This window comes from Hippichthys cyanospilos, chromosome 21 (genome assembly GCF_059441005.1).
Source record: "Hippichthys cyanospilos isolate Australia breed blue-spotted pipefish chromosome 21, RoL_Hcya_1.0, whole genome shotgun sequence".
In the NCBI taxonomy this organism is placed as follows: Eukaryota; Metazoa; Chordata; class Actinopteri; order Syngnathiformes; family Syngnathidae; genus Hippichthys; species Hippichthys cyanospilos.
This window is the reverse complement of record NC_142389.1, coordinates 10252664-10269053: the sequence shown is the minus strand read 5'-3', so window position 1 is coordinate 10269053 and position 16390 is coordinate 10252664. Positions and strand designations below refer to the sequence as shown.

General features: G+C 37.4%; 1 protein-coding gene across 6 annotated transcripts in view; it reads right to left on the bottom strand.

Annotated features, from left to right (window-relative positions):
• The window catches only part of csmd3b (CUB and Sushi multiple domains 3b), a 343211-nt gene that overhangs the window by 193701 nt on the left and 133120 nt on the right, over window positions 1-16390 (bottom strand). The gene's annotated exons all lie outside the window — the stretch shown is intronic.

Sequence of the window (16390 nt, the reverse complement as noted above, 5' to 3'; positions counted from 1 at the left end):
TTAAATATTAAATGTGTTTAAAAGGCACGTAAAAAGAAATTTTCACTTTGGGCTAGACACATGTTAGATATATATTAGATATATCTGATTTTCTTTTATCTGGAATATTGCTTTATAGGGAGGTCACTGTAATTGGAGATAAAATAAATATGGTATTAACTTTTGGCCCATGTTTAAAAATCAAGTGCATCCTGGTGCTATACATTGATTCTCTGGGTGCGTGAAGATACTTTAGGGGAGCAAATGAGGCAGGGTTCCTGCAGGTACCAGCACATCTTTTTGATTCCTTTTTATTGCTGTGGCAGCAAAAATACAGTAGCTGTTTTTTTTTTTTTTTAAATTAAGAGAAAATTAATTGGAATGTGAAACACAATATTGCTTGGTTGTGTAAAACACAGTATTCATTTATATTGTTTGTTTTTTTTACAGATCCTCATTATTAACACCATTTTTCAGCCGACTTGCCCAAAAAAAGTTGGACTTGCCAAATAAAATACACTTGGTGATACCGCAACAAATGTAGTTCCAAAGTTTAATTTATTAGACATGAAGTCCTTTTTTTCCTCAAAAACAATGCTTTGCCCTAGTTTTGGTGGGTGGGGGTGTAACTTGCCTGAAAACATATTTCACATGGGGTTCTGCTATTGAATAAGATGACAATGGTAAGTAGCAATTTATCTTGATGGTTTTGATGAGCACCATGAATGAGGCCCCGTGGGAAGTGAGACTTTCACACACTGCCAACAGGAGACAAGGCCCGTGAAGTCGAGCAGATGTTTGCCTCGGCGCGCCGTCGTCACGTGCCGGCGTCTCTGCCAGCACAGACCACCGCGTCCTGCGAGAGCATTTGTGCGCTCTCCGGTCGTGGCGGCCAGATGCCAAGAAATGTTATTGAAGTTTTTTTAGATTCAGTCGCCGAGGAAAGCGCGGTCGCTGGGACGGAACTGACTCGTCTTTCAGCTCCCTGACAAGTTTTTCAGCTCTGTCAAGGTGCAGGATATGTTGAAAGCAAATGGTCTCCTGAGAGCAGGCACCATTATGAAAAGCAGAATCCCTCGGCGCAAGTCAGAGATGTCAGATGTCATCAAGGAGGGAAAATGGGGAAGGGAGTGAAAAGGAGGTCTAAATCGGTTGCCGGATAAGACATCCAGAGCTTCTGCGGCATGGGAAGAATTTTCAAGTGTTTTTGGTTGCGTCTGCTGCCGTGCTCTGCCTATATACAATGATGACAAAATATTTCACAATAAAGCTCAGCTCTTTTGCTGTTGGATGCTAAACAAAGAGCAAAATGATCCATGCAGCAAAGACACATTTACCAGGTAGGAACTAACAAGGATGGGCCAGAAGTACAATCAACTACATGGGGAGAATGCAATCCCTGCCAAGCTTCTCCATTATAGCTAAGCAGGAAATGTTGTGAGAGTTCAGGCATTGCTTCATATTAAACTGTACCAGAGCAATAAGTGTATGACTTTAACGGCCTTGGAACTATTTTATCTTGAAGCTCCTCCTGGAAGCATGGTATCGTGAAAACGCTCACCTTGATCATCTTTTCCTCCCAGAGCAGCTCTTGATGGCGACATAGTTGCCATTCTGTTTTTTTTGGCTAACTTGTTTTAACTTAGAACTTATGAATGAATTCAGCTAACAAACAGCCGCTCAGAACATATCTTTTTTTGTAAATTGGGGAGTGTCTCCACGTTCTAATGTCTGGTATATGGGAAACCCCTTTTGGAAATACTCAAAAAGTGTGATTCAAACCAAAAGGGAAGAATTCCTGTGTCTTTGCCTTAATGGATTATTGAGACATTTTTGCGGGTCTATTATCAAAGATATGTTTCGCAAATTTTTTTTGTTTATAAGGACCAGCACCACCAGAAGGCATTTTCAAATAACCAAAAGGGCAGACTTCCTGTGCCTTGAGTTTTTTGTTTGATCGGGTATACTGAATTTCATCTTTCAAACTGGCTTTGGAAGACACATTTTCCAAAAGTTGACATGTATATTCATGTATATTTTTGCACATATATGTACATTATAAATAACATATTCTCCATCACAAACTCGAAATACCTCCAAATCAGATGTAAATTCTCAGCTGGAGCCGTGCTGCATTTTAAGTTAATGATGTATTTCCCTCAAGATGCATTTACTGGGGCATATGTTGCTGGCAGATGTGTACTGTATACACATTAAACCATATATGCGCACCGGAGGGCAAGCGGGAGTCAGAGAGGGAGGACGCTACGAGCCATAAAGCAGGAGGCTGATGGGAGAACGGGGACCAGCTCTGCTCTTACAGTTTCAGCGTGATTGATACAACGATGAAAGCGTGCGGACAGATAGGATTTAGGGAGGTTGGGCGATAGGGGGGCTACTGGGGTGATGATTGAGGGGGAGACAGGGAAGGAGACAGATGGGTTTTGTTGAGCGAAGAAAAAAAGATTTTGTAGTGATCTCGGAAGCTCTTAAGCTGAGTGGGTAAGTGTACGACTAGCGGTTATCACCAAAGCAGTAAACGTCAACAGCTTAACATACACATATTTCAGCGAGCACAGACACCAGAGGCAACATTAGTAGCAAGTTAGTGCTAGCAGTTTTAGCATTAGCCTTCCTCATCCAAAAGAGAGGAATTTCAGAACCAAAATGAATGCCTGCAGACTAGTGCTAGCAATTTTAGCAGTGCATCAGAGCAAGTATTAGCATCAGCAAGGTAGCACTAGAAAATTTAGTGTTAGTCCTGCTTGTCCAAAAGTGAGAAATTTCAGAGCCAATGTTAGTGTTGGCATGTCAGTGCTAAGAGTTTTAGCATTAACCCTCAATGTCCAAAGGAGAGAAAATTAGAGGAAATTAGTGCCAGCAATTTTATTTTATTTATGCCAGTCTTTAGCATTAGCCTTCATTGTTCAAAAGCCAGAGGTCTTAACGATTTTTTTTAAATTAATTATTCTTGTTTGAACAAATATGATTGCTGTTATTTTTATTATCATTATAATTATTGCTATTGATGTTGTTATTATGTATTGCAAATGTAAAACAAAATGTAGTTTTTGCTAGCAATTTTAGCATTAGCTGACCTTGCCTAAAGATGAGGAATTTTGATTTTAAATCAAGTTGAATAAATTGCTATGGAACAATTCTACCTCCAAAGTCAAGTTACTGTCTACTTAAATAAATCAATAAAGAATGTTACATTGTTTTACCGGCATTTCAGTTATCCTAATGAGAACTTGTTGCTATAAATGAATGCTTGTTTTGTTCTTTAATATTAATCCATACGTCAGTGGTTAATTACCATGTAACATATGGTTAATTACATGCAAATAGATGTAAGTACAAGAACCCCTGCCGAGGAGTCGGTGGGCGGCGGCCACTGATTGCCATCACACAAATTAACGACTTTTGGATCGCTCATTTAACTCACAGGCGCCTCGCTATTGTTGTCGAGTCGACGCTCATCAGTTGCCCGAGACGTCCCTCCCTCCTTTCTCGAAAAGCTTGCGCGATATGAATAGCATCCATTACTCGTCTAATGAGGGCCGCCACGCTTAAAACCTTTTTTTTTTGGAAAGGAGAAAACGAGGACGTAATTGACTTAATGGCGGGATAAATTTGCCTCCAAACGAGTCTCGGCTGCAGACAAACCACTAAAAAAGAAAGGAAATGAACATACTTTTATGTACAGTAATTAGTTTGGTTCGGGCTTCTCTGTGGAGTCTTTTCGCGGAAATGCTTTTGCTAAAGACCCCTCGCCGACCCCCTTATCTCAAAACACACATACTCGCAGGGTCATCCATCATTGTAGCGGCCCACTAGTGATTGGATGTCGGGTTGCGACCTGTTGGCCTATTGATTTTGTACCCCGCGGCGTTGGGTGTCGGGATGCTTGTGGTGGTTTCTGGTCCTATCAGAGACACATTTAATACTACACACGCAAGGAGCTATTGCCACTTTGCTTTCATCACTTTTTCATTTCGACTTCCATTAAATTACATTCCCTCGTTCCAATCCTTTGATCTGTCTCATTCCAAAGGACCCAAGAGGTTCATCTTTCACAATTTTTTAGCAATATTTTCAAGGCTTTTCACATTTGGGGTTTTGGCAGGTTTGAATTTACACTTCTGTACACGTTCAGTACAGAAGAAAAGCCAGAAGAAGAGACAGAGAAGGTCCCCAACCTAAATCCAACAACTCTCACGCAAAGCAGTTAAAATGAATCTGAATGTTGAAAAAAAACTATTAGCCTGTCTTTGGTGTTACAATTTATATGCTATCTTGAAGCTAACATTCTCCGAAAATTACGACATACTGTAATCCCCCCAAAATGCGCTTTTTTTAATCCAAAAATGAACACCGAAAGTATAGGTGCACCCTATAAACCGTATCTTAAATAGTAGATTCATGTGTGAGCCACATAAGCAAAGTTTTGAGGCATAGATATGCGTTTTTTGACCATATTCTTACTGAACAATAATTACCGTAATGGGAAGAGTTGGAGGGCTGATATCAGTTGGCTATAAGCAACAAGTGCCTGTTATTGTCACATCCAGTGTCCCTAATGAGTTGTCCTGTGTTGCAGATTGGGGAGCAGAACCATTCGCCGCACACCTGCTCCTCATTCTAATCAGAGGACTATTTAGGTGCGGTCAGAGGTAGAGGGCGTCGCTGGATTATTGTATCTGCAGGCTTCCAGTGTCCATGACAGTCCCTTGACTCCTAGTGCTTTTAACAGAGCGTTTTTATTTGTTACTTTTTCTCCTAGTCTCTTGTCTGCCATTTGGTTAGCACTTTGCTTTGTTTCTTTGTATTTTTGGCGATGTTCTCCTACTGATTCTGCCCCCAAGTCTCAGTAAGTTACTTGCACTTTTTAAGTTGTACTTTGAGTCTCTTTATCATCTTTTTGTTGTACTTTGAAGAATGTTTGTTTGAACCCCACGCGGTGCGTGCTTTTTGTTTTTATTAAATCTTTTTGCTACACTGTTTCCTGTGTGTCCTGGGGTTCACAATCAACCTGTCCGAGTCATGACCGTGACAGTTGCTGCTAACAGTAGCTCGTGCTAGCTGAGGTTGTTTTGGCATTTTCAATAAAACAAGTCAACTGATTAAACCAACGTATGAGTCCATCCTTGTTCACACACAGGTAGGCCTATATTACTATAACAGAGAGGATCGTGTAAAAGTTATCTCTCCAGCTGATTCAATTAAGAGTCCACCGGTTAGAGAAAATGGAAAGGTATTCAATATGACTTGTTTATTTGTTGCGGTCTTTTGACATATACACACAGTCATAACATAAATTATTTATGGTAATGTGAACTTGAACCGCATCGTGAGGAAAAGGAAAAACAACTGTATGGAGCGAATTTGTTAATGGCGAGGCATTCACTGACCACTCTGTGGCAAATCTGAAAAACACTTAAAAATGTGCAGCAAAAATATAACTGATGGATATGAATACAATATGAAGTTTACAAAAGGTGAACATTTTGTTTTGCTATAGGTTTTACATTGTTGCCAAAGTGTTGCTGCGTCTTATACACAGTAGCATAGAAAATACCAGAATTTAACCCCAAAATTAATGGTGCATCTTATACAGTACACGGGTGCATCGTATATTTGGGGAATTACGGCATTCATTTCTCTTCAGTCACATGTGTCAGTTTTTTAGTGTAACAGCTTGAAGCAATTATGCTTTATCGCTTTTTGGACAACTTAATTATTAAATATTTGTCCACAAAAAATCAACACACACCTGTTCTAAATTAATTATAAATACATAAACCGTCCTCTTTCAGGATTACAGTAGAGATCTGTTCACAGAAATAAATGATTATCAATAAATATTTGTCCAGAAATAGAATAAATTTAAACCATCTATTTGGGGGATTGCAGTAGAGATCTTTTCACAGAAATAAATCATTAACTTAATCATTAATGCATATTTGTACACAAAAACAACATAAAGTGTCGGACCTGTTCTAAAAGAAATAATAATTCTAAAAAAATATGTAGAAAAATGTTAAAAATAAACCATCCAAATTTGAGATGTAGTTCTCTAACCTCACATATAATATGAGAGTACTGTATATGGTTAGCTTTGATGTTACAATCTTCCTAAATCTTGAAACAATAATTGTTGCAACACAAAGCAAGAAAAATATATGCATAGTGTACAACAGTATCCGCAAGCATTTATTTTTCCTACTACTGATGAGGACCACGCCTTTGTGTGTGCAACTTCCCCCCCCCCCCCCCCCCCCCCAAATGTGCAGTGTTACGATGCCTCACAACTTTACATTGTGAAAGTAAAGTTGTCTGATGTTTCAGCCTGAGTTTGCGGACATTTCATCGTTCCATCACGACACTTTATGCGGGTGCCAGCAGCCATGCCAGACACTCGCCGGTTTACTACCGCACGCCCTCAATTATTTATCCTCACCTTTTCTTCCTCCCTAATTACTCGCTCCGTCTTTCCATCTCTGCCTCGCTCTTCCTCACCCCTTGCGCACCCCGTGCATCCCCCTCTGGTCCCCCATAACCGCCATTCCGGTCTCAGTCGCTTCATTACAAGCTGCTGCTTTTATGGCCCATCTGTAGACTGATCTGCATTTTTCACACACACATAGATACGGAGTGGCTGGGCGATAGTCATCTAACCTCTACCACATACAATCAAGCTAGTACTTTATCTGGACTTTTGTTTCTCCCTAGATGCGCAATTACAGTTATGGGTAAAAAATAATGATAATAGTAATAAAGGAATCATGCAAGAAATGTAAGACCATGCTTAATCCCTGGGGGAAATTTTGTCCCAACTCTGGCTTTATGTTTTTGATGTGTGATACGAAAACAAAAGCAGGCAAAACAAAACACTCCGAGGCTAAAATATGGCATAGTTTGTCACAACATGACAACTTTCAATATGCCATGCTGCCGTCCCTTCTAAATGCTTACAAATGGGCGGTCCAGAGGGACACCCTGTAGGTGTAGAATTTAGCCCATGTCGGGCTCATTTACTGCCATTCAAAATTGGAAATATGGACATATTTTTGGACATATATACCAATTTTGGACATATTGAAAACCCAACGTTATATCATGCATTCCCCCCTATTTTTGCATCAATACTTTCATCTCGAACCCTAAGAGGGTGCAGCAGAATGTTTTTGTTGACACCCCAAAACCACCAGGTGGCACTAGTGGCCATCTTTTTAACATTTACAAGCCTTTTAATGACTTGATGATTGGCTAAGCCTAGACTCCCAGTGAAAGTCCCAGTGACTCCCCTTTTGAAAGTCTTCAAAAGTCATAATAATCTAGTTATGACATAATAAATATTACTATTTCAGTTTCAGAAATATAAATGTACAGCATAGTTACTTTTGTTATCGCATTTTCACAATTGTACATTTTTGTACAAAATACACGGCTATATACTGTATGTGTATATATATATATATATATATATATATATATATATATATATATATATATAAAGAGAGAAAGATAGATAGATAGATAGATAGATAGATAGATAGATAGATAGATAGATAGATAGATAGATTTATATTTGACGATGTTATGACACTTTCAAAGTCAGCCCAAGTTGGGTGATAATAAGGCCAGGCGAGTGAAAACTCGACGGACACCCAGCGGTTAAAATAGATTTTAGTACGATGGATGACAAAGAAAAAAAGAAAAGATATTCACTGACTTGGGAAGTTTTGATTCACCTCTGTCAGCACCATCTTGGATTAAAGAGGAGTCAACTTCGTTCTCCCCCCTACCCTCACCCGGCAGAACAGATACGCTTAAACAAAGCTCAAGGAACGCATGAAAGATCCATTTAACATGTGTGACGGATGAATCCAGCAGAAAATCCATTCCAAGGCATTTGCCATAAAATCTATCAGATTTGGAGGGATATTCAAATGAGGAGCGTTCATCTCCTCAACCTGTTCTTTGACTCAATCTTCTTACAAGAAAAATGTTTTCCGTCCGTTACATTCATAAATTGCTTAAGTTCACTCCTATTTAAGATCATTTGTCAAATTGTATTATCGCAAGTGGGAAAATCCTAGTTTAATTTGATTTTAAAAAGTGAACTCTCTCTGGATTTACATTCACAAGTGGTGATCTATTCCAGTTTTGCGGCCTTTAAGCCAAATGACAAGGAAAAAAATCTTATGGCAATATACATACAGATAACGTGGGCCTAGTGTTACTGTTTCACCTTAATCACATTTTAGTAATTTGACAAGGGGCATGAAATGACCTGAAAAGAAACATGACATGAGCAATTCAAACGCTTGTATATACTGGAAAAACACAACACAAACAAAAACATGTTGATTAATCAAACCGGTTTTCTCACCAATACGATTCTATTGCTTGTTAAGTTGAGTTTGGAGTGCTAACGTTGACATAGTGAAGTATCGTAAATTTGGCCTGCCCTGAAAAATTGGTGAATATATATATTTTTGTAACGTAACAGGCAATTAGACAAGATGGAAAAATTGAAGGGTTTTACTGGTTTACTCTAATTTGACAAAGTTTCCTAGGTTTTGAATAGGTCATTTCAATAAAATGCCATTTTTCTCCATAACTATGGCTCAATATTTTTTTTTTTAGAATATTTTGTTCAGTTATTTATTTATTTTTCCTGTGTAATACTCACAAAGTAGCCCATTCCAAACACGCTTAATGTGTTTAGGTTGCTAATCACATCAATAATCGATAACAAAACTGACCTTTTATCTTTTACCAATGTTAAAAATGTTATTTTTTATAAATGTATTTTTGTTTACGTCTAAACATTAAGGATGGGACATGTACAATGAGATCTCATGAAATGAGATTACCATAACATTTTTTGGACACAGCACAGCACAATATTTAGGCCTTGTTACCACTAAATGTGGTGAGAAAGCCAGTCAATACTTCAAAATAAACTTTCAAAATAACAGACGTGAATCAAAAAAAGCACACTTTGATGCTCACATTTTGAAAGTTGCTACTGATAACTTCTGAATACAACAGGCTGAGTCAAATGTGTCTTCTGTGGGTATGAGGTTTACTTAACTTAAAATCTCAGAGTTTAAATTATATACTTTAAAAATATATAGGTTGTTTTTCCAGACAACATGAATGAAAAATATTATAAAAATACCAATCACCAAAGACAACACTGGTTGCATGCATTTTGTTGAAATAGTGCAGCTGCCACTGATTTTTCAGCCTGCAACAAAAGTGTCTCTATTGTTTACATTATTTTAAATGACATATTTTGCGGAGATTGTGTCTAGCTCACTCTCATGAGACTTCTCATCTTGTTAAATGTGTGTCTCATGTCATCCTTAACTAAACCTGTATAATAAATGTAACATTTTAAATTGTTAACTATAACCCTGTTTTTGGCCCACCCTACAAAGCTATGCTTTTTTTTTTAAGTTGGCAGTGCAAGCAAGTTTTTCTAGTTTTTCACTGCATTGTCAAATGTTTAAGGCACACCCTCCAAAGTCCTTCAATATATTCACAATTCACTCGCACATTTCCACTCCAGAGGCCTGTCCCCCCCAAGAACCTTCACTGCCTTCTCATCCCACCATGCATCGAGTTCAAAGTACTGCTTCGCGCTTTCAAAGACTTCCACAAACACCTGCACTCTTCCTACCGCTCCGTCCCGTTCTGTCACTTGAGGTCTACGAATACATTTCGGTTACATTGGGATTGTCGCAATCTCTTGATTTTTCACAGATGTGCAAAATGGTGAAAATTTTCAAAAGGAAAAGAAATAATGGATAAAGGCATTTCACTCAAGCCACATGTCTGCTCTGTAAACAAATAGCCTATGCAGTTTCGCTCAGTATTTGGCTAGCAGACAGCGTTATTAGCCACTCTACTTTTAGAATAACTTATTACATACTGTGTTAACTAAATCAGTGGTCGTGCACACCTTACGCCAATGTCAGGACCAGGAGTTTTATCAACTTTCAAGAAAACAGTCTAGAGAGGGAAAGAGTATTTTTTTGCTTCATGCTTTGAATTGGGCTACATCTACATTGTCAAAGTGTGCGGGAGATCTAAACTTGTCAACCACATTTTTTTTCTTCATCAAATGAATGATTAATGTGATTGAGATAATTAATAATTAAGATTTATGATTAAGATAATTAATAAGTAACACAATGTTTTATACCTTCTTATTTAGGTGAAAATATTCAAAATATTGGTGTTGATGTTCCAAAGCAATGTACATGTACATTTTTATTATTTTCAGCATCAAACGGTTCACAAATGTTTCTAGCTTGAATAAGGATTGACATATTTAGTATACTGTATATACTATATATGTAACGGAGTGTTAAATGTGTTTTTTAAATTATGGCGTAAGTGACGTAACGGCACAGTGTTGCACCTGTAGCGGTCTGCAGCCATGCAGTTAGCACTGCGAGGAGAATGTACTGGGTGAATCGCATATTGTTAATGGTCTGGATGAATGTGCAATTATGCTTCATTATTTAAATTTGTGGTTCATATGCTGATGTGTGGTGTGTTCGGATGGTTTTCATGGTTGTAATGAAGCCACATGTTTATTTTATGTCGTCATTAAAGCAGTGTTTTGTTGTGTGAAATTTTGTTTTCCCTCCATGTTAGAGTGGTTCTCAATTGAATCTGTGCAGGTGTTTGAAGCACTGTCACACCAGTACGTTTTACCACACTGTATTGAAGGTAATGTTGTTGACTTTGCTTTATTTAGTTTTCCGTGACGTTTTTCGTGTTCTAAGTTTGGCGTTGCCGTGTTTTTGCCGTGAGTGCGCAATTGAACGAGCCTGTGTGTGTGCGTGTAGTTTTATGTTGCAACGTGTGATACGTTTAGGGACGCTCCTTTCATTAGACTGTTTTTATAATATTTTGTCACAATGTTACAAAAAAAAAAAAATCTATACAATCACTGTGAGTGGACTTATGATTGAACCACTGTCTCACCAGTGCCGTTTTGTCACACTGTGTTGCAGTACAATAAAGAAAAACACCCAAAATCCCCCTGAGTGTCAATGGAGAATTGAAGCAACTGGGGTGTGAAGCTGCAAACTGCCACCTCCATTATATATATATATATATATATATATATATATATATATATATATATATATATATATATATATATATATATATATATATATATATATATATATATATATATATATATATATTAGAGATCAGCCAGGGAATTTGACCTATATCTTATCTCCCTTTTTTTAATCTGAGTGGCCGATATGAATAAATCAATGTAACTGTGTTTAAGGCTGATTCAATGCGATTTTTTAATTTTCAAATAATGCTAAGAAAATAGTTTCTATTGTTAAATGATTGCTGTGTTTCGATTAAGGATTATATTTTTGTTTGTGTAAAGGAAAGGTTTTGCTGTTTGAAGTACATCCGAGTTTACTGATGACGTTTCCGGGTTGCAGACGGCCGCGCTCATCCACAGCGTGACACCATCCTCCGTGAATTATCAGGCAGGAAAGCCGTAAGTTTCATTTAATTGTATTTCACACATATGAGTATCGATTTTAAGGTATATTTTCATCGTTTTTCCAATAGAAGTACTTCTGTTTTTTCCAATTACGCATTTCCGTTTCCGGGTTTGAGTCTTATTTTCTATTTTTGTGTTTCATTAAACATGCTTTAGGCATATCAATGAAGTTCAGTTAGCATGATTCAATCAATAATTGAGAAGAATTGAGAGCCTAAGCGCCATCTAGTGTACAAACTCATAAGTGAGTATGAGGGGTTTGGTTTATAACAGTTCCAGTCATAAAGCAGTCATGTAACTGAAATTTGTGTGCAAGTCTATCTCTGAAAACTATTCAGAATCAATATCATTTTAATTCAGTTATTTTGTTTTTTAAATATGTCTGTGTATTACTGAAATACAACCTGAAGTGTTCATTGTGAATGCTGTTTAAGAAAGTAGTTTCAAATGACTATAGCTATCAAGAGCTTTTTTTTCTACCACTTTTTGACATATTGTGCCATTTTAAAATGATTTAGAGTGTAATCACACCTAGTTTGCATCTATATACATCCATCTAAAAGCGATTGAAAAGCTCCGTCGGCAAACTTTTTCAGCAGTTGGCAAAACTTTGTAATGATTTTTTTCCCCTTTCAGTAGACGTGACATTTTGTGCTTTCAGCTCTAATATTTGTGATATATTAGCAGTATTGACAGCGGGAGGACGTCTGTCTCCTTTCACTTTTAATAAAGTATCCGCTGAGCTGTCATTCAGATGTGTGCTCAGAAGCAAATTCTTCTAATGCCCGACAATGACGGCTGAGCTCACGCTCACACTAACACAAACACAAAAAGGCACAGGCAATGAGATAATGGTATTATTGAATGTGTGGCTTTTAAATGAGAAGATAAATGTGGCAAAGAGCCAGTCGCTTTTGAAAAAATAAGATGACAAATTCTACACAAACAGCCTTAGCGTGGTAAAATTAAGCTGTTTAATGATGATCACGCTGGGAAAATGTCAACTAAAAAGATGATAGACAAATTGGAGTGGGTGAAGTAAAAGATCAACAGACTTCCTTAAATCCCATATGAGATCTGTTTTAGAAGCAATTTAAGCAGGGCTAAGCGACAAAGACGTTTACCAGAGGGCATATTGTATGTACAGTTTTTTTTTTTTTTTTTTTTTTTATTAACTCGCCTAAAATGGGCACATGAGCCCAGTTTTTTGGTGCTTTTTTTTGTTTGTTTGTTTGTTTTTGGTAATATTGTCAAAACCTTTCACCATTCACTTGTCAACATTTTAAAAAGGGATGTTCAGAGCCACTTTTTATTTATTTTTTAGTATGGTATCAGTACAAGCACTCAACTCTTGAAAAGTCACAAATGCATATACAAGGTACTGAGAACACTACTTCTTTTGATTCAATAAATTGCCCTAAAAAACGTTTGATTCTTCTAATTTGTTATTAATATTAAGTGGTTGTAAAAATGTTCTAGGATAAGGGACAATATCAATACACTCTATTGGTACTCGATAATCCCTATTTTTAAATAGTATTTTCCAAGTTTACTGTTTTTTTTTTGTTGTTTTTGTTTTATTGCCTTCCTTATCATTTGCTCGATAATGGAATGTATTCTGCTTGGGGAAGTGAAAAGAATAAGAATTTCATTGTGTGGTATTACTATGCATATGACAATATGAATCTTGAATCTTGAAGTTTAGTCTGTAAAGTTGAACCTCCAACTATGAAATAAACTTTTTTTGAACTCATTGAACGCACTTCTATGTTCAAATCTACTCAAAAATAAAATCCAATTTAACTGCAAACACATGTAAGTGTACTTTTGAATAGATTTGAATGTACTGGCAAATACATCTCAATGTACTTGCAAGTATATTCTGTTGTATTTGAAAATATATTCCAAGCACTTGCTCGTTCGAATGTACTTGTCAATACATTCAAATTTACTTGTGGAAACATCTAAATGTACTTGCAAATACATTCCATTGTACTTGTAACATTTGAATGTACTTGCGATTATGTTCCAGTGTATTTGCAAATACTGTACTATACTAGGGAATATATTTCACCGTGTTTGCAAATATTTGAAGGCACTAGCAAATACATTCAAATGCACTTGCAAATACATTCAAAAGCACTTGCAAATATGTTCGAACTTACTTGCCGATTCAAGCGTACATTTGAATGCACTTGTAAATTATTTGAACATAAAAAATAGCATGTTCTCACAATGCCTTGGGGTCTTGACAATTATTGTCCAGTGCATTATGGGAAAAAAATACATTTTTAGCATTTAGTTTAAAAGTGTGTTCAAAAACATTTTCAAGTTGGTTATAATGTGCTTGAAAATAAGTTCAAACATATTGAGAAATATTTTTCGTTTGACAGCCAAAATTTTTTCACATCGCTTTGGCATTTCCACGTTTTTGTATGAATACAGGGTTTGACATTCCAACTGTTTCTGCAATTGGCTTCCCAGCATGACACTCCTACCTTCTCAACCTTAAACCACCATGTTATCAAATCAAGCTCCAAGCATTTTTTTTTTCAAACCTGCACCATCAGCAACAAACTTTCACACAACACCCCAGCGCAACCTTACAAAGACAGTGATGAACATCTCTAATAAAGCAACGATCGCGGCCACCTCAGCGCCGGTGTAATTAAACGCAATTATCATTATTTATGGAGGCATCAACAGCGAGGGGAGGGGAAAGAGATTGCATCCGACGACATCTGGCAGCTGTGAAGATGCGCTTGTACCAAGGCTGTCGTGTCGCTAATGCTAGCAGATATCAAACATTACAGGACCGGGGGGCAACGGACCGCCAACATCTCGCTGAGTCTTTATTACACAGTAAATGCACCTTGATCCATGCAGCGACCAGGAGTCTGGCTTTTATAGTGTCGATGCCTTGATGTTGTATGTGTGCTGTATGAACAATTAGTCACAGGGCTAGCTGAGAAGTTGCTAAGCATCTCCAGGCCTAGTGTTCATGGCACTCTAGCTAAGCCTGGAGCAAAGATCATGTTATATAAAAACACACATTATATATATATATATATATATATATATATATATATATATATATATATATATATATATATATATATATATATATATATATATATATATATATATATGACTTCACAATAATGTTAAAAGCTCATTTGTTAATCTAAACAGGGAATTTTTTTAATAGTGTGGAATGCGATTCAAGCGAAAAAAATCAACCGGTTTTCACCTATTTCTGGGGGTGGTCATTTTGCCACTGGCTGAAAGTGACATCACAGTTATTCATTAGTTTTCTCAGTTTGCTCACATGAGAAAGCTGACCTGTGAATGGTCGTGACCCGATCCTTGAGCAAGTGAGATGCTCCTTTCAGCCGAGTAGCAAAATGGCCACTCCGATGAGCACGGGTAGACTTTGCTGTTTAAGTCATCACAAATACAAGAATCCACCACAATACACATTAGTGTGAACAAAATATGTCACTGTTTATATATATATATATATATATATATATATATATATATATATATATATATATATATATATATATATATATATATATATATATATTCAAACAATAGTAAAATTATAATGGCTGGCATGCAAATATGAAACTCTTTGCTGAATGATGTTCAAAAAAGCTGGACATGAATAAATACATGCACCTGAGTGACAGCCAATCATCCAATCAAATTGCTGCATAACTATCCGCCGACACGTGAGTGACTGCCGCAAACGGGTCGATCGTTCTGGAGACGGCGACTCTGTCCGCCGCAATTAGCTAATTTTCCTCGAGCGGGATTTTCTGTGTCGAGATGTCAGCCCAACACGCCGACTTTCATTTGATTTGCCCCTGCTTGTGTCTGTAAGTGAATGAGCACATAATGACAGCCGTCCGACCGCTCACACGGCTGCACGAGAAGGCCCAATTAGAGGCCCTTCACCTCCACTTTGCTGCTCTGCATGTGTTCAATGAGCCTGCGCTTGTGTGTGTATACAAGACAAGCTCGTGTTCCACTATGTGATTGCTTACTGCTCCTTGCTGAGGTGATCGATGCCCCCTTCAATAAAGCGATCGATACATCTCGCAAACATATTGTTGCTTGAGGTGATAAAAGGGACCGAGTGCCACCTTTTAAATAATGACTCAACAAAATGATGAAACTTTGTCACCCTTTTGAGCAAAACTTTGACGGCAATAGGGAAAAAATTATTAGTTTTTCCACGCTTGTTATTTATTACGCGTCAGTAAATAAAATGTCAAGCCAATCATAGTGGCAATTGTTAATGCTCTGCATAACAGTAGAACTCGGCGGAAATGCAGTGAGAAGATCATCTACAAAATATGCCTACATCTTGAAGTTGTTTTCAGTGCCACGGCCGTAACAGCTTACTAGTAACTCTCTAACTCTATGTCCCAACTTGCAAAACAGACGAATTCCGTTGACGTTGACATCCAACACAGGTTGCCGGTTGCTCAGGCTTTGAAATTAGCTGCATCTAAATAGCAGCACAACTTTAGCGTCTAGCAGCAGCAAGCAGGAGTCGATGCTATCAGCATTAGCAGCAAGTAGCGCTAGCAGCTATAGCAGCACTGAAATGCCCCATATAGGCTTGCGACGTGACTCATGAAAGAGTTCCTGTTCCAACTGATCTTTTTTTTTTTTAATAAAACAGCCATAATAACAGCAAATTTGTCTGTTTACAAACATTTATTTGGAGAGATTTGTTGAAATTTGATCTTTCCGATGTTTCTGGAGATGTCGAATAACGAAAGATGGGGATCACCATATACATATATATAGATATATAGATGTGTTTGTGTTATTGCG